General features: G+C 38.9%; 1 protein-coding gene across 7 annotated transcripts in view; it reads right to left on the minus strand.

Moving 5' to 3' along the window:
• The window catches only part of PSD3 (pleckstrin and Sec7 domain containing 3), a 493,623-nt gene that overhangs the window by 92,576 nt on the left and 375,588 nt on the right, over window positions 1–25,459 (minus strand). The gene's annotated exons all lie outside the window — the stretch shown is intronic.

Consider the following 25,459-nt stretch of genomic DNA (forward strand, 5'->3'; position numbering starts at 1 on the left):
CATTACACAGAAGCTGCTTGTAATGAACTTTTTCTACTATGACAGCGATCTAAGAAAATGCTACTCTACATCTTGACTTTCTTAATTTTAATAAAATGTTTTAAAGAAAACACAAATGCATCTATAAGATATGAAATCACCACAGCAAATTATACTGAAGAAAAGGATAGCTTGGGGACATAATAACATAATAATGAAGTTGAAACATTTGTCTTCAGAGAAGGACTTGGGCCTATTAGACTCAGCAAAGACTTCATTTACTTTGAGATGGGAAAATGTTGGGGGAGGGGGTTACATGCCATCCAACCCCTGATCTTTCAAAAGAGGAAATGGCAGGTTCAGACAGTTTCCAGAGTAGCAAAGCAGAGGGAGAAATGTCTTGTATCCATATCTCTGCCTTTCTTTCTGTCTTGTCCAAGTGTAGGAGACAGTCTACATGTGTGTAAATAGAAGATTGCATACCAGTAGTGAATCCCCTTTTCAGCAAAAGCACTTCCAAGTTTAGTTCAAATACAGGTAGGTTACATATTACATATTATTTAAGATTCAATACATGTATACTTAGCCAGCATCTTGACAGACTCTGGGAACTCTTCAGTGTGGCTACAATAGTCAATTTAACTACTGGATAGTTATGGAAGCTCATAAAAATTGGGATGCATTTCATCATTATCAGAACATGGTAAAACGTGTCCTCAAATACAAAATGATAAAACAGCAGATTAAAACAAGGGGTAAATCAAGGCACAAAAGACCATGCTGTAAATTGTATACTCTTTCTGAAGGGCTCAAATTCCCTGAAGGACTATAACAACCTATTATACAGCTATCTCCTGGGGCTGCACTTAGAGAAGTGCATGGAGAGTAGACATCTAACTCAGGACTCAAGAGATTCCAGCTGAATCAATCCTTTTGAATGGATTCCAGGACTTGTCTGAGCTATTTTGAATCCACAAGTAATAATGGGCTGAGACACTACAATTGAAAAGAGAGAGAGCCTCATTAAAGGCTCTTTATAAACTATCATACTCAATACTACCCAGAGTAATTTAACAATGTGGTAAAGATTAAAAAAAAATCTGTTCATAAAGGAAGTTGAAAATGATAGCTAAGTTCTAATATTTTTCTAACAGACTCAATTCTGTCTTAGGACAAGTTTTTTTTACTCCTGAGAATATTTTGCTTAAAGCGATAGAGTTCTAAATTAGAAAATTCTTGTTACTCAATCAGCTGCATATGGTACAATAAAAATTGATTATGAAGTATCTTGTAAAAGTCAACAAACCTGCCATATTGTAAGTCAAGTCTTCTGTGTAGATAACAGGACAAATATAAAAGGTAGATATTATCCCTAATGTTTTCAATCACAAATTACAAATAGATTTTTATGAATCATTTTAGAAATATATAGTGATTCATTATTTTTCTCAAGAAATAAAAATTTGTTTTGCAAATACATCCAACATTCTTATACTCTCATCACAACTTCCTATCCTTTTATCTACTTAGTTAAGAATTGAACTCCCTGGATACCTCTTTGTCAAGGGAATCACTTCCTTTCCTGTGTGGTGTAGACCGCAAGCTCCGTCACCTCAACCAGTCTTGTTAATGTCTTCTGCTGTACCTATACTTATTGGCCAAACCCATTCCGACTTCTCCATATTCATATAGCGTATTGTAGCTAAGGTTTCTTTAGTTTCAATGCAAATACCCAAACTCCATCTTCAGGATAAGGGACACCTAATAGTTTAAGTAGCCAAATCATAAAAAGAAATGGATGAAGCTGGCCTCAGGGATGCAGGAATTAAAAACCCACCCCCCACTTTTAACTCTTCTCTTTCTACCCTGAACATCTCTACCCCTTGTTTCTTTACTACACAAGAAAGGTGTCTACAACAAGCAATACCACTTACATCTTTATGTGTCTCAGTAAGAGAAAACCAACAGTTCTTTCTCCTAGCTCCAGGTTGAAAAGAGACAAATTGGTGTGATTTAGGTCACCTGTCTTCTCTATGGACTAATCCATGTGGCTGGGAGATGAGAGACCACGATTGGGCCCGTCCCTGGAGTCAAGGGTGCTGAGGCTCTCTAAAAGAGACAGTGGCACTGACCTAGTCACTCCTGGAATCCTTCTGAACCTCGCAGCCTTCCCTCCTGTATGTGACCAATTCAGCACTAATAGAGTAAACAATGGTACAAATGCATGCCACTGAAGATTCATCATCACTGAAGATTCAGCAGAGCCTTCACTCATGAGCCTTCTTTAACTTTTTGCCATCCTCCCTAAAATATAAGAGGAGTGTCCCATCTCTGTAAGTCTAAGCCTCTGACACTGGTTTTGATACCTTCTCTTTCTGTGGTAACGTCTCATTTCTAACAGGTTTCAAACATGTGCATCTCTCCCAACCCAACTTCTGTGATTTAGTTCTTACCCTTTGTCTGTCAACCTCTCTTTCAATCCTCACCGGATACTTTTTCATTGTTTTTTTTTATGGAGAAAGAGATGGAGGGAAAGAGAGGGAGGAACAAAAAACACATCAATGTGAAAGAGAAATATCAATGTGAGAGAGAAACATTGATCATTTGCTTCCAATACATGCAGAATGGGGATCAAACCCACATGCTAGGTGTGTGCCCTAACCGGGAATAGAACCTGCAAACTTTTGATTTATGGGACCAGGATCCAACCAAATGAGCCACCCAGCCAGGGCGTCATTCTCTCTTTTTAAGCCAAGTTTCTTTCTTTTTCTTTCTTTCTTTCTTTTTTTTTAAATTCTTGTTTATCCTATTACAGCAGTTGTCCCAATTTTTCCCCTTTGCCCTCCTTCATCCCGCCCCATCACCCGCTCCCACAGTCCATCCCCATCCTGTTGTCCATGTCCATGGGTTGTTCATACATGTTCTCTGACTCCTCCCTTCCCTGTCTTCCCACCATCCCCGCCCCCAACCCTCTGGCAGCTGTCAGTCTGTTCCCTGTTTCCATGTCTGGTTCTGTTTTGCTCAGTTTATTTTGTTCATTAGATTCCCCTTATAAGTTAGAACATATGGTATTTGCATTTCACCAACTGGCTTATCTTACTTAGTATAATAGTCTTTGGTTCCATCCACGCTATAGCAAAAGGTAGGAATTCCTTCTTTCTTTCTGCTGTGTAGTATTCCACTGTGTAGATGAACCACAGTTTTTTAATCCATTCATCTACTGATGGGCACTTAGGCTGTTTCCAACACTTGCAAATAGTGCTGCTATAAACATCGGGGTGCATAAATTCTTTTGAATTGGTGTTTTGGGATTCTTAGAGTATATTCCTAGCAGTGGAATGCTGGGTCATAAGGCAGATCCATTTTTAATTTCTTGAGGAAATTCCACACTGTTTTCCACAGTGGCTGCACCAGCCTGCATGCCCACCAACAGTGCAATAAGGTTCCCTTTTCTCCACATCCTTGCCAGCACTTCTTCTTTATTGATTTATTAAGGATAGCCATTCTGACAGGTGTGATGTGATGTCTCGTTGTGGTTTTAATTTGCATCTTTCTGATGTCTAGCGATAGTAAGCATTTTTTCATAAGTCTATAGGCTGTATGTATGTCCTTCTTGAAGAGGTATCTATTCAGATCCTCTGCCCATTTTTTGATTGGTTTGTCTTTCTGGTGTTGTGTGAATTCTTACATATTTTGGAGATTAAACCCTTGTCCAATGTATCATTGGCAAATATGTTCTCCCAAACAGTTGGTTCCCTTTTCATTTTGATAATGGTTTATTTAGCTAGCTGTACAGGAGCTTTTTAATTTGATGTAGTCCCATTTGTTTATTTTTTCCTTTATTTCCCTTGCCCTAGGAGATATACTGTCAAATATATTTCTATGTGATTTATGAAATTTTACTGCTTATGTTTTCCTCTAGGACTTTTATGGTATCACAACTTATGTGTCTTTAAAGTATCCACTTTGAGTTTATTCTGGTGTATAGTGTAAGTTGGTGGTCTAGTTTCATTTTTTTTTGCCTGTACCAGTCCAGTTCTGCCAATACCGCGTATTGAAGAGACAATTTTTATTCCATTGAATGTTCTTGTCCTCTTTGTCAAATATTACTTCACCATAGAAATATGGGTTTATTTCTGGGTTCTCTATTCTGTTCCATTGATCTATGTGTCTGTTTTTTTGCCGGTACCAGAATATTTTTATTACACTGGCCTTGCAGTATAGTTTGATATCAGGTATTGTGGTTCCTCCTACTTTGTTCTTTTTTCTCAAGATTGCCGTGGCTATTCAGGGTCTTTTTTTAGTTCCATATAAATTTTTGAAATACTTGTTCTAGGTCTGCAAAATATGCTGTTGGTATTTTAATAGTGATTGTGTAAATCTATACAGTGCTTTGGATAGTATGGACATTTTAATGATGTCAATTCTTCCAATTCATGAACACGGTACAGGCTTTCATTTATTTGTATCTTCCTCAATTTCTTTCTTCAGTGTTCTGTAGTTTTCGGAGTACAGGTCTTTTACCTCCTTGGCTAGGTTTATTCCTAAGTACTTTTTTTTTGTTTGTTTGTTGCTATAGTAAATGAGTTTTTTTTTTCTTAGTTTCTCTTCCTGACAGTTCACTGTTGGTGTACAAAAATGCTATCGATTTCTGAACATTGACTTTGTATCTTGCTACTTCGCTGAATTTACTTATTATGTAGAGTAGTTTTTTGGTGGAGCCTATAAGGTTTTCCATGTAGACTATCATATTGGTCTGGCAAGTTATCTGCAAAAAATGACAGTTTAACTTTCTCTTTTCCAATTTGGATGCCTTTTATTTCTTCTTCTTCTTGCCTGATCGCTGTGGCTAGAACTTCCGGTACTATGTTGAATAAGAGTAGTTAGATCAGACTGCCTTGTCTTGTTCCTGATCTTAAAGGAAATACTTACAGTTTTTGCCCATTGAGTATGATGTTGGCAGTAGGTTTTTCATATATGGCCTTTATTATGTTGAGGTATGCTCCCTCTATTCCCACTTTTCTGAGTGTTTTTATCATAAATGGGTGGATTTTTATCAAATGCTTTTTCTGCATCTATTGATATGATCATGTGATTTTTGCCTTTCATTTTGTTTATGTGCTGTATCACATTTATTGATTTACAAATATTGTACCATCCTTGCATCCCTGGAATAAATCCCACTTGATCATGGTGCATGATCTGTTAATGTACTGTTGGGTTTAGTTTGCTAGTGTTTTGTTGAGGATTTTTGCATCTACCATTATGTTCATCAGAGATATCGGCCTGTAATTTTCTTTCTTTGTTGTGTCTTTACCTAGTTTTGGGATTAGGATAATACTGTCCTCATAAAAAGAGTTTGGGAGTCTTCCCTCTTCTTGAATTTTTTAGAATAGTTTGTGAAGGACTGGTTAGTTCTTTGAATGTTTGGTAAAATTCGCCTGTGAACCATTCGGTCCGGGGCTTTTGTGTGTCGGCAGTTTTTTGATTACTGCTTCAATTTCAGTGATTGTTATCAGACTATTCAAGTTTTCTGCTTTTTCCTGATTCAGTTTTGGAAGATGGTATGCTTCTAGAAATTTATCCATTTCGCCCAGGTTGTCCAATTTCTTGGCCTATACTTGCTCGTAGTAATTTCTTACAATCCTTTGTATTTCTGTGGTAGCAGTTGTTACCTCTCCTCTCTCATTTCTGATTTTATTTATTTGGATCCTCTCTTTTTCTTTTGATGAGTCTGGTTAATGTTTGTCTATTCTGTTTATCTTTTCAAAGAACCAGCTCTTGAATTCATTGAGCCTTTGAATTGCTGTTTTAGTCTCTACATCATTAAACTCTGCTCTGATTTTGATTATTTCCTTCTTTCTGCTTGCTCTCGGCTTTGTTTGTTGCTGTTCTTCCAGTTCTTTTAGATGTAAAGTTAGGTTGTTTATTTGAGACTCTTCTATCTTCTTTAGGTAGACCTGTGTTGCTATAAACTTCCCTCTCAGTACTGGCTTTCCTGAGTCCCATAGGTTTTGGGTTTTTGTGTGTTCATTTTCATTTGTTACCAGATACGTTTTTATTTCTTCCTTGATCTCATTGCTAACTCATTCACCATTTTATAATCTGTTATTCAGCCTCCATGTATTTTAATGTTTTTGAGGTTTCTTCCTTGAGGTTTGTTTCTAGTTCCAATTTGTTACGATCTGAGAAGGTGCTTGGTATGATTTTAATTTTCTTGAATTTGTTAAGGCTTGTTTTGAGTTCTACCATGTGCTCTATCTTTGAGAATGATCCATGTGCATTTGAGAAGAATGCATATTTTGCTTCTTTGGGGTGAAATATCCTATAAATATCATTTAAGTCCATTTGATCTAGAAGTGTTGTTCAATTCTGCAATATTTTTGTTGAGTTTTTGTTTGGAATATCTATCCATTGTTGACAGTGGGGTGTTAAAATCCCCTACAATGTATTGCTGTCTATCTCTTTCTTAAAGTCCTCCAATATTTTCTTTGTATATTTAGGTGCATCTATATTGGGTACATACATGTTTACAATAATTATATATATTCTTGTTGGACTACTCCCTTAAGTATTATGAAATGACCTTCTTTGTCTCTTATTGCCTTTGCTTTGAATTCTCTTTGTCTGATATAAGTATTTCTATGCCAGCTTTTTTTTTTTCATGTCTATCTGCAAAGAATATTTTTTTCCATCCCATCATTTTGAGCCTGTGTCTATCTTTTGTTCTGAGGTGGTTCTCCTGTAGATAGCATATATGTGAGTCATGTTTTCTTATCCATTTAGCTACCCTATGTCTTTTGATTGGAGTATTTAATCATTTACATTCAAGGTTATTACTGACAGGTACTTATTCATTGCCATTTTTTTCCCTTTGTGCCTGTGTTCCCCCTCTCTCCTGACCCAAACACCCTGTATTTCTTCTTTGGTCTGGGAAACTCCTTATTTCACCTTCCATTTAAATGAGAGCTTTGCTGGATAGAGTAGTCTTGGTTGCAGGTCTTTGCTTTTCACTACTTGGAATATTTCTGGCAAATCCCCTACTGGCTTGTAGTGTTTCTACTGAGAAATCAGCTGATAGCCTTATTGGAGCTCCCTTGTATGTTACTAGCTGTTCCTCCCTTGTTGCCTTTAAGATTCTCTCTTTGTCTTTAAATTTTACTATTTTGATTCGAGTATGTCTTGGAGTGGGCCTCTTTGGGTTGATCTTGACAGGGACCTTCTGTCCTTCTTAGACTCGTGTGACTTTTTCTCTCACCAAATTAGGGAAGTTTTCCATCATTGTTTTTTCAAACAGGTTTTCTATCCCTGGTTCCTTTTCTTCTCCTTCTGGTATCCCCATGGTGCAAATATTAGTATGTTTCATGTTGTCTCAAAGTTCCCTTCTACTATCCTTGTTCTTTTTGAGTCTTTTTTCATTTTGTTACTGCGACTGTGTGGTTCCCCCCCCCCCAATCTTCCAACTCGCTGATTCAATCCTCTGCTTCGTCTAGCCTGCTCTTAATTCCCTCTAGTGTATTCTTCACTTCAAATATTGCATTCTTCATTTCCATCTGGTTCTAGTTCAAGGTTTTTATGTCCTTTTTCATGCCAATGTAAGTCCCACTAAGTTCCTTGTAGTTCTCACTAAGTTCTTTGAGCATTTTTATAACCATTACTTGGAACTCTGTCTGATAAATTGCTTGCCTAAATTTCATTTAGCTTTTTTCCTGGATATTCCTCCTTTTCTTTCATTTGGGAGTTGTTTTTATGCCTCCCCATTTTAGTTATCTCTTTATGTTTTTCTTTTTATGTATTACATTGATTTGCTTTGACACTCTGTCTTGTGGAATGGCCTTGTGTGTTAGAAGTGCTGTGGGACCCAGGGGTGCAGACTCCTTGATCTCCTGATCTTTATGCTCTAAGAATGAGCTCTTTGTGGGTTCTGTAGACTCTCCTGTTGTACTTGGGTCCTGATTATCTTACTGGTCCATTCATTGGTGGGAGCTCCCTTCCATCTAGCTGGCTAACAGGCTCAACCCTGACTACGTGTTGTATGCTGTCATATAGGTGCTGGCAGAACAAAGCAAAACAACACAAACCACCACCAAAACAAGCAAACGTCCCTGCCCACCACAGCAATATCAACAACAAGAAAGCCAAGAATAATGAAAGGAAAGACAGAACTGGAATAGTAGGGAAAGGGGAATATGAGAAGACCTAAGGCATGAAAAGTGATTATGAGAGGTGAAAGGGGAAGGGAGCTACTACTTGCAATGAACTGAAAGAGGAAACCAGGGAAAAGGAACACAGTAAAGGTAAAAATAATGGAGAGAAGAAGGGAATAGTGGAGTACTCTAAGAGAAGAGTTGAATAGGAGATACGAAAGAAAAATTAGAGCACCAAAAATAAAAGAAAAAGAAAAAATAGATAAAAAGTATAAATAAAATGGCCATGAAAAAGAAAAAACAGCTAAGATAATGAAAAAAGAATGAAGCAGATTTGTCTCAGCATGGTTTAGATCTTGCCTTCTGGTGTCTCCATTTGGATACCACTCTGATGCCTGGGTCTGGTGTAAGCCAATGTCTGGTGCAAGCCAATGTCTGGTGCTGTTAACGTCTGGCCCTTGGTCACCTTTTCAAAGCTACAAGTGATCTGCAGTTTGTGGCTGATTCTCTGGGCTTGGATGCTCCCAGGTTGGGCCAGGCTGCTTTGCAAAGCTGGTTTTTATCAGTACTAGGACCAGGCATGTGTCAGCAAACGTCCCAAGTCACCATAGGATCCGCCTCTGTCAGTCTCTGCCTGCTGGCCTTCTGTCAATCTTAGCCTAGTTGCAGACTAGACTGTTTCTGGGAGGGCTTCTGGTGGAAACAGGGGCTGTGAGTCCTGGATCTCCCATGGCAGATACCTTTCAGACTTCAGGGGAGATCGAGGGATGTTTTTTCCCCTCCACTGAGCCACTAGTCTGAGTCTGTTTGGGACTACCTCCCTGTACTTGGCAGGGTGGGGCCCCTGTAGGGTTCCTGAGCCCAGATTTTGGGCCTGCCAGGATGCTGGAAGGGTGCTTCTGTGGCTCTCCTGTGAGGAGGGAGTACCAGTCTGTGTTCCAGGACTGTGTATGGATTGGCTGCACCCTACCGCCAGTCTTTGATGACCCCTGAGTCTGTTGATGTTGCTGTCTCCTCAACAAGAGTTAAGACACAGGATGGGAGAGAAGGCAGGTAAAAAAAGAAAAAAAATAAGAGAAATAGAACACCAAGACAGAGCAGCAACAACAAGCAAGCAAGCAAGCAAGCAAGCAAGCAACAAGCAAGCAAGAAAGAAAAAGCAAGCAAGGATGTGCTGAGTGGAGTGAACAGGTTTACAGAGGTTGTGGCAAGGGGATGTCCAGAGGGTGGGGGGAGTGGTATTTACAGGGTAAGGTGACTGATTTTCCCTGGGCGGGGGGGCGGTGCTAGCTCTTCTCAAGGAAGATGGCTGCTGTGTAGCCCAGGTGTACTGGGGCCTCGAAAATCCCACAGCTGTTTCCCCAGGACTCTCCTCAGTGCCTCCCACTCCAGACTCTCCTCATACAACTTTTGACCACACCACCATCCCTTCCCTGGGGCCCAAGGTGGAGTAGCCGCAAAAGACGGTGGGTTTGTCTCCGGCAGTTTTTGTCTCTCTCTGAGGCAGAGAGCCCGTTTCCTGATGGGAGCTTTCCCCAGTCTGGTGTGGGCTGAATCCCCAGTCGGGGCACGTACAGGAGGCTACCTATCCATGCTTCTCTCTCACACTCATGCCTCTTCCTCTCTCCCTCAAATTAACAGATTATATCCTGTATGCATCATCTTCTTTCAGGTCTCATATCATCCTGATGGGGTGGGGGAAGGAAGGGATGAGTCCAGCAGCTATATTATAACGCGGGCTACGGCAGGGGTGCTCACACTGCTTCCCTCCAGTGAGTCAGCCTCGAGCAGCCGCCACTGAGCTGCTGCAGCTGCACTGCTGTGCTCCTCGGGTGGTCTCTGTCCCCAGCCTCCTCAGCTAGACTCTGCCCCATTCATGGCTCCCATGGCACCCTGGGGTGAGGAGGTGACAACTCCCCACTCTGAGTAAGCTCTGCAGTCCCCGGACCCTGGCAGAAGTGGGGTGAACGGCCCTGGCTGGGGCAGAGGGCACCGAGAGAGTCTGGGCACCCAGGTGCAGGTTCTCTGGAGGCTTCTTCATGGGTAGAATATTTTAAATCCCTCAAAATGGCTCCCATCGCAAGTGTGCACTGCCAAAGCCACTGGGCTGGGCAGTGGCAGCTGCTCTGCCGAAAAAGCCTGGACCACACTTTCACATGTGCCCTCACACTCACCCACGTACACACTCACCCACGTACACACTCACTCACACATGCTCTCACACTCAGCTGCATTTTTGAGTTGATTGCTCTGTGGTTTAGCTGCAAAACTGGCGCGGGGCTGGGAGCAAGTGGATGGAGCTTCCAACTACTCTGCAGCCAACTCGGAGCCCTAAGCCAAGTTTCTGAGAGATGTTTCTGTGATTCTTATTTCCACAGAATCTCTTCTCTTCAATTCAGGCAGTCTAGCTTTTATCCCTATTCCTCTGCTAAAAGTGATCACAATAAATTCATCAGCTTCCTTCAGGGCTAAATTCAAGGCCACTTTCCAGTGTTCCTGCATCTCTTCACCTTTCAGCAGCACTTAAAAGTATACTTTTAGTCTGAGTAATCTGTATTGGTATAAAATATTTAATTTTTTGAGTACAGAAACATAACATATAAAGCACCAGGAAGTTTATTGTAATAAAAAATACTCACGTTAGGATCCTAGAATTGCCAAAATTTTTCTAGCAATTGTTCCATTTTTGTACCTACCTACTAATGGCATAAGAACAAGCTTTTTATTAACAATATTTCCCAGAAAAATTGTTAAAATGCTCTAATTTCTACTTAAGAAACAACAAAATGGAATTTTAGAGCTGAAAGGGACTTTAAAGCTCATGAAACAAATTCTTTCTTTGTAGATGAGGAAAATGAAGCCCAATGTGTTAATTAACTTCTTTCAGGGTCCTGTAGCTGGTTTTTACACACTTTGACCCAGAAATCACATTTCTTCTAGAAATCAACTAACTAAAGTCAACTAACTATGTTCTTTCCCATCTACTGACTACAACTAACTACATTCTTTCTTCCTCATACCAAACTTTACAGCATTGTAAATACACAGCTTAAGGCCTGTGTGAAAAAGTACTGGGTCCTGTATCTCTTTTAGTATAGATTCAAATAATGCTGGTCACTGTAACAGTCTATGCTTAAAACAAGCTTTCAACAAGAGCCACTGTTGCTAGGACGCATGCTGGAAATGCCTTTGCTGCTGAGGATGATAAGTTTGCCGCACGGATCCTTAACTCTCAGTGCACTTACGACCAAAGGTATTTGCTATATAAATGTCTGAAAGTGGAGGTATAGTCTACGTCTCAGGAAAATAATTTATCTCTAGCTATGTGAGTGGCTGTCTGAGCTAGTTCTAAGAGAGCAAGGCTGGTGGGTAAACACTGTCATGGAAGGCTGCCACTTCCCTGTGGTCGTGAACTGGTAGTGGGGGAAACGTGGAGAAAGGTACCGACATCAACCTTAATGGGTCACGGAAGCTCGTATAAATTATATGCAGTGAGACGACAGCCAGCTGTGATAGGCCAAATAGTAAGTCCCCCAAAGATGGCTGGGTTCTGAATCCCAGGAACCTATGAATGTTTCTGTATATAGCATAGTTCGCAAACGTGATGAAGTTAATGATCTTGAGACAGGGAGAGTATCTGGGCTGAAGTGGTTGTCTACATAAGAAGGAGGCAGAGGAAGATTTAAGACAGAAAGAAGGCACTGTGAAGATGATCCCAGAGGTGAGAGTGATTAGACACAAGCCAAGATATTCTGGCAACCAGCAGAAGATGGAAGAGGCAGGGAACAGACTCTCTCCTAGATAATCTGATTTCAGGTTTTTGGCCTCCAAAATTGTAAATGACTACATTTCTGTTCTTTTAAGATATCAGGTTTGTGGTAATTTTGTTACAACATGCCTAGAGAACTAATACACCAGAGTATAAATGGAAGACAGGTGTCTGAATAAAGAATGATCATCCCCACAAGTTGATTTTCAGAAATATTTCCAGAGTTAGTCCTTAGGTAAGACATAGTCTTTTACCACAGTGGTCTCAGCTGAAGGTATGAGGGTACACACCAGAATCGGCCAAGAAATTTTTAAAACATTGGTATTGCGCTCCATCCCAGATCTACTAAATCATATTCCCAGATGAGGAACCTGTACATGAATATTTCCAAATGCCTACATGAGACTGATGCAAACCCTTGGTCCAAAATCTCCATTTTACAAGTTTGCCAATCTTTTCTCTAACCAAAATTCCTGCCACTTAACCAGGAGCTAGACAACTGAGACTAAACAGGACAGAATGAGTCTTCAAATTCAAGTGAAAAAGCAAAGTAAATTGCTTCAATTACAGAGATCAAGGGATCTTGGTCTAAATTTACTTGCAAGTCTTTGTCCCTCACTTTTGATTGCTTCTCAAGATAATAAAATGCGATTTTATTCACGGCTTAGCAGCGTCATTGACAGCCCACGCCTGGTTCTCTGAAGTTTCCCCCATTACCATGCATTGTGTAACCATGAGTGTCTCTCTCTCTCAGCACATTTTGCAGTCTATGAAATTCATGCATTTTAGTTCAATCATCTTTAAACTCTAATGATTTTTTCCCTCTGTGCTCCCTGAGTTATTATGAAAAGCACAAAGGACAATGCAGCTCCCAATTTCCCTTAGTAGAGACTCACAGTGACCCCTGACTGACAGTGAAATCTGACACCATTAACCACTGTAATTAGCAGGTACAACACCATGGCTGTCTTTTTAAGGGCAATGCTGTTTCATGCAGATATTTACATCAGGCAGACTTTTAAGTGGAGAATTGAATATGTTGCCACTGTGGAAGTGTTATTAGAGAAGGGCTGTATCTGAAAATGATATTGATTAAAAATTAATGATAAAACCAAATGAATTTTAAATTGGTTAGAAAAACTCAAAATATCTTAAAGCAATGGTCCTCAACTTTTATATTCTTTTCTATGCCTTAAAATAATATTGAAAAACTGCATTACCCTCTCATTAAAGAAGGCTCCCCTAAAACCAGTATTTATCATTGACTTCATTTGCCCCCTCTAATCCTGCATGTTTTTACACCTGTGCAATATCAAGAAAGGATATGGGTGAGATTTATGCTTTTTTTTTTAAATGACAGGAGGCAATTATCAAACAGAAGTTAAAAAGGATAAACAGCCTGAAGCTTTGACCACAAGAGTATTCATAGGTGGATCCAATTTAGGGAGAAGCACACACCATAGTTGAGCTTCTGGAAACTGACTCCCTTTAAACTACCTGTGTTCCCGTATCCGCTGGACAGTTTTCATGTAGCCATGTTGAAAGAGGGTACATTAAATATCGCTATATTCACAAGCAACCTCATAGACGTTCAACTCTTTAGCCCTCTTTTAGGGTGACAGAGCATGCTCAATATAAAGTAACTATTTTGGTTTCGTTTTTTCCCCACATCTATAGTCAGATCTATTTTTTTTGATGTGAACAGAGTCAAAATCGATGTGCTGGACAATTAACTTAACCTTGCGTTGTGCGGCAGGTATAGACCCAGCCAGGAATGGCAGAAACATCTAACCGTGAAGTGTCTTACTCCACTGAGTTGAGGCACGAGCACAAATCCACAACAGACACTACAAAATTAATTACAAAGCCCTTACCTTATTGAAAGGGACTCTGAAGTATAATTAGCAGGTATAATTCATCTCATAATAAACAGTTTTGAGGACATTCTCTGAGCTGGAGTGGCATGATGCTAGGTGCAGGTGCATCCACCCTGCCTTCAGGGGCCTCTTATGCAAAGATAACAAACTGTGCTGCTCGGCTAAATGGAGAATTAGTCAGCTAACAGAATTGCCTAACCTTTTATTTCCTACTTACAATGTGTGAGACCCTTTCACACACAATATCTAATATGTGACATTATATTATGTGCATTTAGAGAAAAATTAAATGTAAGAGAGAACAGACCGAATTTCAGAATTTGAAGAGGGTGAGCATCTGAGTGTCACTACCAGGCCCTTTGAAGGCAAATCAGTTCATTTGCCTGGCCTTTACTTTCTAAATATGCAATATGAGAAGGCTACGTAAGAATGTCTTTTTAGGCCCCCTCCAGATCTAACATTGGATGATTCTATAGGAAAAGGATCTCAGAAATCACCTGGTCCAACTCTCGAACTAGTTCTTTCCCTTGTCTCTGCTCCCTTTCCCTGGGTGCCCCATTGTTTTGCCATTGTTGCTGATTAGTAGGATTGCTGCCTGCCCTCAAATCCCAGGTATAGCTCATATAAATTAATAAACATTTTAAAATTACACACGGACAAGAATGAAAAGAAAGACAGGGAGGGAGAAAGGGAGGGAAGGAGGAGAGAGAAATTGATCTGATTCTCTAAGGGGGAGGAGGGGACCAGGGAACTCGCCTGATGCCTTCATTATTACCAAAGGGGGAAAATACAGCCAAAGACAGTATTGAATAGGCACCCCTGAAAAAGATGTGGCGAGCTGCTCTGAGGTGCACTAAACCAAATTTGAAAGTGGATAAACATGTAACTGCTACTTGTCATTTGTACTAAGGCAATACTCCAAACTGTTATTAACATGTATATATCCATTTGCTTTTAGGGTAGCCGTGGTCAATAAGGTATCATGCATATTTATACACAGCACATGACTTCTAAAGTTCCTTATGCTTGCCTTCCATTTGACTGCCTGTTGTATCTTAGAAAAAGTTTCTTAAATATGCTAGCACAGGTAATGTTATTCTAAATGTAAGCAAAACTTAAAATGCTAAAGAGTCACTGAATGCCTTTCTTTTTACTGAAGTACAATTGACATATTATATTAGTTTTAAGTGTACAACATAATGACCCAATATTTGTACTGAGTTCCTCGTTAAGCAAAAATTTTAAATAGAAAGAATTTTTTCTCTTTTTTAAAACTGAAAATATAACCTTCAATGTAATAAAAACCAGATATGACAAGCCGACAGCTAACATCATACTCAACAGTGAAAAGCTGAAAGCTTGTCTTCTAAGATCAGGAACAAGACACGGATGCTCACTCCTGGCCATTTCTTTTCAATATAATATTGGAAGTCCTAGCCAGAGCAATTAGAAATTGCAATAAGAAAAAGAAACAAAAGGCATCCAAATAAAAAAGGTAAAAGTAAAGAAGGCCCTATTTTCAGATGACATAAAAGTACATGCAGAAAACTCTAAAGACTCCATCAAAAAACAGAGCTAATAAAAAAAAATTCCGTAAATTTGTAGAATAAGATTACAAAATCAATAAACAAAAACCTGTTGTGTTTCTATACACTAATAACAAAACTATCAGAAAGAGAAATTAAGAAAACAATCCCATTTATAATTATATCAAAAAGAATAAAATAAATTTAACTAAGGAAGTGAAAGGCTTATACACTGAAAACTCATTAATGAAAGAAACTGAAGATGATACAAATAAATGCAAAGCTGTTCAGTGCTCATGGATTACAAGAATTAATATTGTTAAAATAGCTGTAGTACCAAAAAAGCAATCTACAGATTCAATGCAATCCCTATCAAAATTCCAATGGCATTTTTTCACATTTAATATGACAACAAATTCTAAAATTTGTATGGAACTACAAAAGACCCTGAACAGCCAAAGTAATTTTGAGAAAGAAGAACAGAGCTAGAGGCATCACATTCCCTGATTTCAAACTATATTACAAAGTTAGATTAATCAAAACAATATGATATTGGCATAAAAAGAGAAACAGATCAATGTAACATAATCGAGAGCCCAGAAATAAACCCATGAGTATGTGGTCAAATTAACTTATGACAAAGTTATCAAGAATATATAGTGGGGAAAGAACAGGGTCTTCAAAAAAAATGGTGCTGGGAAAACTGAACAGCTACATACAAAAGAATAAAATTTGACCTATATCTTATACCACATCAAAAAAACCCCCTCAAAATGGATTAAAGACTTGAATATAAGACCTGAAACTATAAAACTCCAAGAAGAAAACATAGGTGGTAAGCTCCTTGACATTAGTCTTGGCAATTATTTTTTAGGTTTGACACCAAAAGCAAAAATAAATAAGTGGGACTGCATTAAATTAAAAAGCTTCTTCATAGCAAAGAAACCATCAACAAAATAAAAAGGCAACATACTGAATGGGAGAAAATATTTGTAAATCATATATCTGATCAGGGTTACAATCCAAAATAAATAAAGCAGTTACATAATTCAAGAGTAAAAAGACAAACAACCTGGTTTTAAAATGGGCAGAGGAACTGACAGATATTTTTTAAAAGAGGATCTGAATTGACGTTTTCCCAAAGAAGACATCTAGATGTCCAATAGGCACATGAAGATGCTTAACATCACTAATCTTCAGGAAAATGCAAATCAAAACCAAAATGAGATATCAATTCACACCTCCTATCAGAATGGCTATTATCAAAAAGACAGAGATAACAACTGCTGATTAGGGTGTGGAGAGAAGGGAATCCTTGTGGCACGCTGGTGGGGGTGTAAACTGGCGCAGTTACTGTAGAATACAGTATGGAGGCCCCTCAGAAAAATTAAATTAGGACTATCATGTGATCATCCAGCAATTCCACTTTTGGGTATTTATAAAAAGAAAATGAAAACACTAACTGAAAATTAGTTATGTTCACTGCAGTATTATTTACTATAGCCAAGATACGGAAACAACCAAAGTGTCCAATGATAGATGAATGAATAAAGAAGGTAGTATTTGCACATATGCACACACACACACATATATACATAAAGGAATATTATTCATCCATAAACAAATGACATTTTGCCACTTGCAATAATATGGATATACCTGGAGGGCATTGTGCTAAGTGAAATGAGACACAGGAAGACAAATAATGTATAATCTCACTTACATGTAACTCTAAAACAAACCAACCACAGAAAAACAACAACAACAACAAACCCAAACTCATACAAACAGAACAGACTGATGATTGCCAGAGGGGTAAGAGAAATGGGTGAAGGGGGTCAAAAAGTACAATTTCCAGTTATAGAATAAATAAGGCCAGGGATACAAAGTGCGGCATGGTGACTATAGTTAACAACACTGTACTGTGTACTTGAAAGTTGTTAAAGAAGTAGATCTTAAAAATCTTCGTCACAAGAAAAAAAAATTTTGTAACTATGTAAGATGATGAGTTTATAAGTAGACTTATTGTGGTGATCATTTCTCAATGTATATAAATATCAAATCATAATATGTTGAATGTCAAGTATACTTCCATTAAAAAATAAAAACTGTAGAAATATCCTGAGTTGGCTTGAATATCCAGTTCAAATGCTTGTCCAACATCAAAAAACAGACAAAGACTCAAATATCTAAGGTACCCTAAATAAGTAAAGACAGCAGGGAGGGACCCTAGGGAGTCTGAGAAAGCTCCATCTAGAGGGACAGCAAATATGCAGCTGTAGCCTGATTTCAACCAGGTGAGAACGCAGATTCCCTATTGCGAGCTCTTATTATTTTTCACAGGCAACTATTCAAGGCTTACAAATTTTCAAGTGTAGCAACAAAACAAAAACCTCTGTGGGCCAAATAAAACACATCTGTTGTCCAACAGGACACGTTTTGAAACCGAGAATCACTAAAGAGGTATGACAAACTTCTTGGTTTATGATTTAGAGATTTAAACTATTGTATATTTGATGTTTCAACAGATGAGATTTCCATGACATTGAGATGATGATCTAGCCTTTCTCAACAGCTGATATCCCGCTGATGATAATACAGCTACCCAGGAGCCCACACTATGTAAGACACTGGGCTAAGAGATTTATTTTCACTTAAGCTCACTGAATTCTCCTCACAGCAACTGTCAGAGAGAAATATTACTATCCTCACTTCAGAAATGACGTAACTGACACTTACAAAGGTTAAGTAATCTCCCGAAAGTAACCTCCTGGGGGTCTGAAGACAGGTCTATCGAAAACCAGGCAGTGCTTTAACTGCCCTACTTACGACCCCGATACCGGAATACTGCACATATGCTTTAAATTAATATAAATACAATGATAAATTTTGCAACTTTGATAAATGCTTTGCTGTTAACAAAAAACTTAACTAGAAATTAGAATTTATGAAATTAAAACAAACAATGCTCCTTCAGATATAGTCCCAGAAGTGGGACTGCTAGCTCAAAAGACAGATCCGTTTTTAATTTTTTGATCTATCTCCATACTGCTTTCCATAGTGGCTGCGCCAATCTGCATTCCCACCAACAGTGCAAAGGGGTTCCCTTTCTCCACATCCTTGCCAGGACTTGTTTGTTCATTTATTGATGATAGCTATTCTGACAGGTGTGAGATGATATCTCACTGTGGTTTTAATTTGCATTTCTCTGATGACTAGTGATGAGGAGCATCTTTTTATGTCTATTGGCCATCTATATGTCCACTTTGGAGAAGTGTCTATTTCCCCATTTTTTAATGGGGTTGTTTGTTTTTTTAGTGTTGAGTTTTGTGAGTACTTTATAAATTTTGGGTATTAACCCCTTATCAGATGTATTGGTGAATATGTTCTCCCATTCTGTGGGTTGTCTTTTTATTTTGTTGATGGTTTCCTTTGCTGTGCAAAAACTTTTTACTTTGATGTAGTCCCATCTGTTTATTTTTTCTTTTGTTTCCCTTGCCTGGGGAGGAAAATCTGATAAAACATTGCTATGAGCGGTGTCCAAGACTTTGCTGCCTATGTTTTCTTCTAGGATTTTTATGGTTTCGGGTCTAACATTTAAGTTTTTACTACATTTTGAATTTATTCTCATGTGTGGTATAAGAAGGTGGTCTAGTTTCATTTTTCTGCACATATCTGTCCAATTTTCCCAACACCATTTATTGAATAAACTATTTTTAGTTCATTGTCTATGCTGCTTCCTCTATCAAATATTGACTATAGGTGACTATAGCCAATATACGCAGGGGGAGGGTGGGGGTGGAGGAATCACAGACACGGACAACAGTGGTGTGATTGGGGGCGGGGGATGGGATAGAAGGGGACTAAATGGTCATGGACAAATACAATAAAAGAGAGAAACATATTAATGTTACCATAAAGAAACAATCTATCTATCCATATTCTTTAATTGCTTACTTTTTTAACTTTCTATTGTATCAGCTCAGGACTTGTTATTTAGTTTATTTAAAAATGATGTTTTCAGATGGAAAGAGAGGCTTGATCCTAAATTCATAGCTAAGAAAATATATGATCGTAGAGCACATGAATTGATGGTCAGTAGTTCCAATTCTCCTTTAATACAACATTGAGTCTTCATAATCTGGTCCTACATGGGATTCCTTGCTTAATTTCATATTTATTGTATTAGTCTAATGTACAATTACCACAACAAATATCTTATCATAACATGTGCTGATATATGAAGGGAAAGTATTTTTATGACTACTAAACAATAATAAAAATTTATTTTTCTTAATAGTATAGTATTATTACTATAAATATTTATATAAAATAGTATATTTTTATAGCTAGTAGAAGACTATAATTCATGTTTGTAACAAGAATAGTATAACAGTTGTAACACTTGTAACAGTAGAATATAAATAAACCTCCTAAAACTATTTACTCATTCATTCATCTATCCGGTTGACAAATGTTTACTGCCTCTCCGCTATCACACTGTCAGGTCAGGTACTGATACAGAGTATAGACTGTCCAGAGGTGAAAAACACATACACAGATCTTAGATTTAGTAGGGGTAGAAACAGACGATCAAGGAACGAGAAAACAATCAGATAAACATCTTTATCTGTCATTTGCTGGTAAGCCACCAGATCATTGTTATAAGGTCACTGAAATAAGGTAACTCAAAAGAGTAGCTTTACACTGGATGGTCAAGAAAGCCTCACAACAAGGAAATTTCAGGATGAGCGACAAGGCGTAGTAGCCATGCGATGAGAAAGGGAAAGGGTGGCGAGCAGAGCAGCTCGCTGGCCTAACTGAGCTTGGGGCGCCCGGGAAACAGAAACACGGTCAGTGCGGCTGGAGTGTGGTGGGCCCGCGCCGTGGGGTCCTGAGAGCAAACCGTTAAGCAGGTCAAATAGGGCTTTTTGACCAGAAAACAAGGGTTTATTCCATATGTTGGGACCCACTGGAGGAGTTTAAGCAGGACAGTGACCTAACAGATGTCCTTCAAAGTCGCCCAGGCTGCTGTGTGAGCAAGGACTGGAGGAGGACAAGGGAGGTAGCAGCGAGGCTGGGGGTATCTGGGTGAGAGGTCAGGTGACCTGGACTGGGGCGGTGGCGGTGGCAGATCTGGGGTACATCCGCTCTCTCCTAAATTACGGAAGAAGGGTGGCCCATTTTCACAAACCTCAAGCATAAATTAAAAATTGGGAAAGACAGTCTCAACAGTAGCGCCAGAGATATACTGCTACCTATTAGTATTTAAAGTCATTTAAGCTAAAAATGAGGTAGATACATCAGAACACATTGTTAGAAGAAAAAGGTGCAAAAAAGCGCACGTGGCACGTTCCCATGTGTGTGTGTGCCTTTACTCACACAGACATTGCTGAAGGGATACAGAAAAACCTGTTGATAGCAACTGCCTTCGGATAGGGCAACTGGGTGAATCGGGTGGGAAGGAGAATTTTCAATGTATAGTCTCTGTACTACTGGAATGTTTACCACACCAGGAGTACATTACTTTTTCAACTAAAAATCTAGATGACACTAGATTTTTAACTCCTTGCACATGTGATCAAGTCTGCTTCTCTTTACTTCCTACAATGTCTCATGAATTACCTTGATCACAGCACATGTTTTAAAACAACATTGGTTAAGAAGACCAGAACCTCACAGTTAATGATTCGAATACCCCAATTATTAGGAGAGGAAGCAAATGTAGGAAAAAACCCAATGAACTAGAAATCCATAGACTTCTATCAAACCTGCTTCATCTATCAGCTGCATGACTTTAGGTCCCTAACACTACTTTTTGATTTCTTCATCCATAAAGATGGTGTAACCACACCTACCTCATAGAATCATGAAGATGAATTAAAGCATCAATATGAAAAGTTTTCTACTCTGTAAAGCAAATGTAAGTAAAAGGTACTACTGCTGTTATATGCAGTCTACTCCTGTCCTCCTTAGACTTTACAGAACACTTGAATTTAAACATCTAGAACATATCCATTCCACTCTCCTTAGCCAATCAGTACCACATGCCAGACATATGCCAGGTGTGGGGAGAATTATTTATTTTGAATCAAATTGGCAGTTTGGCATCATGGACAAAGTAGGCCAACAGCTAACGTTTCCTGGGTAGTCACGCGCCAGACCCGTTCCTAGGGCTGTACGTGCACTACGTCATTCACTCTTCACCACAACCCACGTGTACCACCCCCATTTTAGAGATGCAGAAGATGGGGTGCACAGAGGCTAAGTGTTGCTAAGTGGCAGATCTCAAAAAAGAATTATAGGGCAGTTTGATTGCAAAGCTTTTAAATTTTTTTCCGTGACTTTTTATCTTCCTTAAAAAAACTTTCACTTCTTGGGCACACAAGCTAGGCTTTGCTGTATAATTCTCCCCCCACAATTTGGGAGGATAGGAGTACACTGCCTCTGTATACTATACAGAGTATACTCTATATACGTACTTCAACTAGTATAGCATTCTCTCAAGGATCTCAGAATTTGGCACAAAACTCCAGCGTGGACATCTCACTGTTTTTCTTTTTTCTTTCTTTTTTTTAATAGCTCAAGTCCTGTCTGTTTCAGGAAAAGTCAGGCTGGGTGTCTGACAGGTGAAGGACCAGCCTCCATACAGCTGGCATTTACTGAGTGCTACTACATACTACAGGCTGCACTCTGGGCTGAGCATGTATATGTCTCTTAAATTTTGACTTTCTAAAACCTGTGAAGTCAGTATGATTTACTCCACTGCTGTCAAAGCTGGGGACTAGGCGGACTGTTATGTGCTGCAGGTTGTAGGTTGCCAGCTCAAAGGCAGGGTGCCTAGCTCCATGTGTGAGAAGAAACGACAGCAGCGACTCCATCTTGTTGGACAAATTGCATTGACCTTGTTGACTTGCCAAAAGAAAGCATTTATTAGAACTTTTCAAGGGCTGTACAAAATAGCTGTGCTTTTCAAGGACTAGACTAAAAAGAAAATATGTTTCTTTCCTGGTAATGGAACGAGATGTTCATGAGAAACCAGTGACTTGTAGAAGATAAATTTCCCTCCAATCACAATTCTTGGTAAACAACTAATATAACCTGAATGTTCTTTTTTCCCTTTTTCTTTTAAAAGTCCCTGCATCTAATCCCTGGAGGGGACACTTTTCTGGTTGCTGCAAGAATCTATGTTCCCAAATTACAACTTAAGACCCTGAATACATGCTTTTCTTGCCTTGCTGGCTTGCCTTTTTTTCTCAGTACACAAATATGAACCTCAGATAAACCATGAGTAACTTTGTTTAAGCAAAATTATGCTCCCAAATTTTGCAAGAGACATATTTGTACTAAACAGTATTTATTATTTACCTGAAATTCAAATTAAACTGGGTGCTCTGTACTTTTATTTGCTAATTCTGGCAAAATCCTATCCCGACGATAGAGTTGTCAGTGGCAAACCTGGAACTCAAACACAGGACTATGTGACTCCAGAGCCCATGTTTTTATTCACTATTTTATACTTTCTTCTTCGTCCTTCCCAAAATGGACTTGTTATGACAATGTTAAAACCTTCCTGGGAAGAAGATGTGTATCTTAGGTAAAGTATTTTTAGTGAAGTATAGATGGAAGGATTGCAACATATATCATGAAAGGATCCTCACCTTCAAACCAATGTGGGCATTGGAAACTGGTGTCCAAAGTATGATGTAGATGTGATTTAATGTAGCAATCCTTAGAGTCTTAGAGCTTAGACCAAGTTAATGTAATTAAGTCTCAGTGAATCACCACCTTCTTCCATATGCATTAAGATTAATGTCCAAAGCATTCTTCAGCATATATAACTATTCTCTGACCTGTGCAAGCATGATGATTTTCGGATTCATTGCCTTCATAATCGCCTCCTGATTTTGTTTTTAATTCTTATACCCTAATCCTCTGGTACTGTAATTTATTGATCAAAACTGTCTGGATTTGGATAGCTAAGCCATGCTTTTGAAAGATATAATAACCACCAATATTTTCAAAGAAGACTCTGGATTGTACTTGCCATAATCCATTGTTAGTATGTCTTGCTGGTAAACTGTACTTGTTGGGATATGACAGGCACATCCCCATAATAAGGAATGCTTCACGATTTTACAACATAAGAAAAACAAATTCAAAGTGACTTTGTAAATTACATGCAGTATTTTTAAAATACCCAAGATAAATGATCAATTATATTTAATGATTATGAAGACATGATGATAAAGTTAATGTACACACAGTTTGCTGGGCAACATGCAGAGTTCTTTGTATAAGTGGCTTGTAGAAAATGCTCCCTGGGGGACTTTGACATTTAGAGAGATCACCAGGCATGGCATTTGTTCTCAGTCGTTTCCATGCATTAGACAAAGCAATGAAGACAAACCAAATGGAAACAGATTTTATCGAAAGCAATCAATACAGCAAATTAAATAATCTAATCCAGTGGCTACCAGGCTTCTGAAGTTCATAAAATGGAAAATTTTCAAAAGAGGTTTTAGGAACCAACAAAGAATAGTCAGCTTTTCATTTTGCCAAGTCAGGAAATAAATTTAAACAGAACAAAACAAATACTATCTACTATCGCCATCATTCCATAAAAATAATAAAAACAACCTCAAAACAAAGGACTGTTTCCCAAGACAGGCCAGTCTTTCACTAACACTTTCACTATAGCCTGAAAGCTTTGACAGCAACCAGCAGCAGCAGAACACAGTCTAGTACCATACCTGCTAGAGTATAGTGTTTTAGAAAAGATGTAATTTTTCAAAAGATGTCTTCCCTGTTATTTGTTACTTACTGAACAAACTTAAGATACATAAACCAGTGCAGTCATTCCAGTTTTATATGTACCTATATATGCTATTTTCCTTGCTATTTTTTATTTTTTATCAAAGCAATACATACATATTATTTTATAATAGAAATTACTAAAAGACTTATAATTAACAGAGCAGTCCCTTGATTTACCTCTGATTCTTGCTGTCCAACGGTAACCTCTTCCAACTCCCTTTGGGTTTTTCCATTTCAGTATAAACTATTGACTTTCAATGTGAAACTCTGGAAAAACAGCACTTACCTCTCTTAACACACTCATGTACACACACATGCATGTGTACACACCCCACTCACTCTTTCTCTCCCTTCTCCTCCACCCCCAATCCTTCCACAATCACAATTTGGAGGCACGTCATTTTTCAGTGCCTACATTACGATGACTCTGTAGATATAAGCTGCTCCTGAGCTATGTGTGCATTCTGCTACATTTGCTTTTTGTGAACTTTTTGTTTTCCCTGGGGTTGACCATCACCTCGTTTTGTTGTTATTTATTTCATTTTCTAAGAGTCTGTCTCTAATTCATCTCCACATTCTCCACCAGAACTGGAAATCTCTCCATATGGTGTAGCACATCTCTTATTCTCTCAGTGACATTGTTGGCAGCGTCCTTGGAACCCTCTATTGTCCCACTACCTCCAAGGCCAGAGCTGCTGTCCTAGGGCTCCCCTTTGCAATCATCCTGGGGATTCCCTCTGTCCCTGACTATTCCATTTCCTGTTTCTGCATATCATGCTTTGTCCAAGCAACTGAGGAAAGGTACAAGGGTGAGGACAGAGGGAAGAGGCTGCCTATTGTGAAAATGCATGTAAGTTTCACTCAATCCTGCTATTTTCGATGTGGGAATCTCACCATGGGCTCAGACTGCACCTGATTTGCTAAATCCAAAGTTTCTGGGGTGATCTCCCCAGAGAGGAGTTACAGAATATGTGGGGAATATGGTCGCTTAGATGTCCAAAGTAGGAGAGGACATTGGGAGGGTCCAGTTACTAATTTTAGAAGCCTTAAAGGGATCTTCCTGTTTTGACACACTAGGCCTTTCCTGTGTTCTGTGGGGGAAAATCGGCCCTTCTTTCCTTGACTTCGAGGTCTGCAGCCACTTGGGTGCCAGCTTTTCTGCGGTGCTGAAATAGCTAACAAATCTATGTGCTTTCCATCTTTCAAATTTTTTAGACATCTTGAGGGCATCCTATCTTGTTCCCTGTGTCCTTGAATATCTATGAGTTCTACTGTTGTTTGAGTGTGTTTTCGTAGGCATAGAGATAGAAGCGTACTGTTGCCTTAACCTTTGAGAGTCATGCT

Source organism: Pteronotus mesoamericanus, unplaced genomic scaffold (assembly GCF_021234165.1).
Source record: "Pteronotus mesoamericanus isolate MK-2021 breed Mesoamerican mustached bat unplaced genomic scaffold, CSHL_Meso_final contig_169, whole genome shotgun sequence".
In the NCBI taxonomy this organism is placed as follows: Eukaryota; Metazoa; Chordata; class Mammalia; order Chiroptera; family Mormoopidae; genus Pteronotus; species Pteronotus mesoamericanus.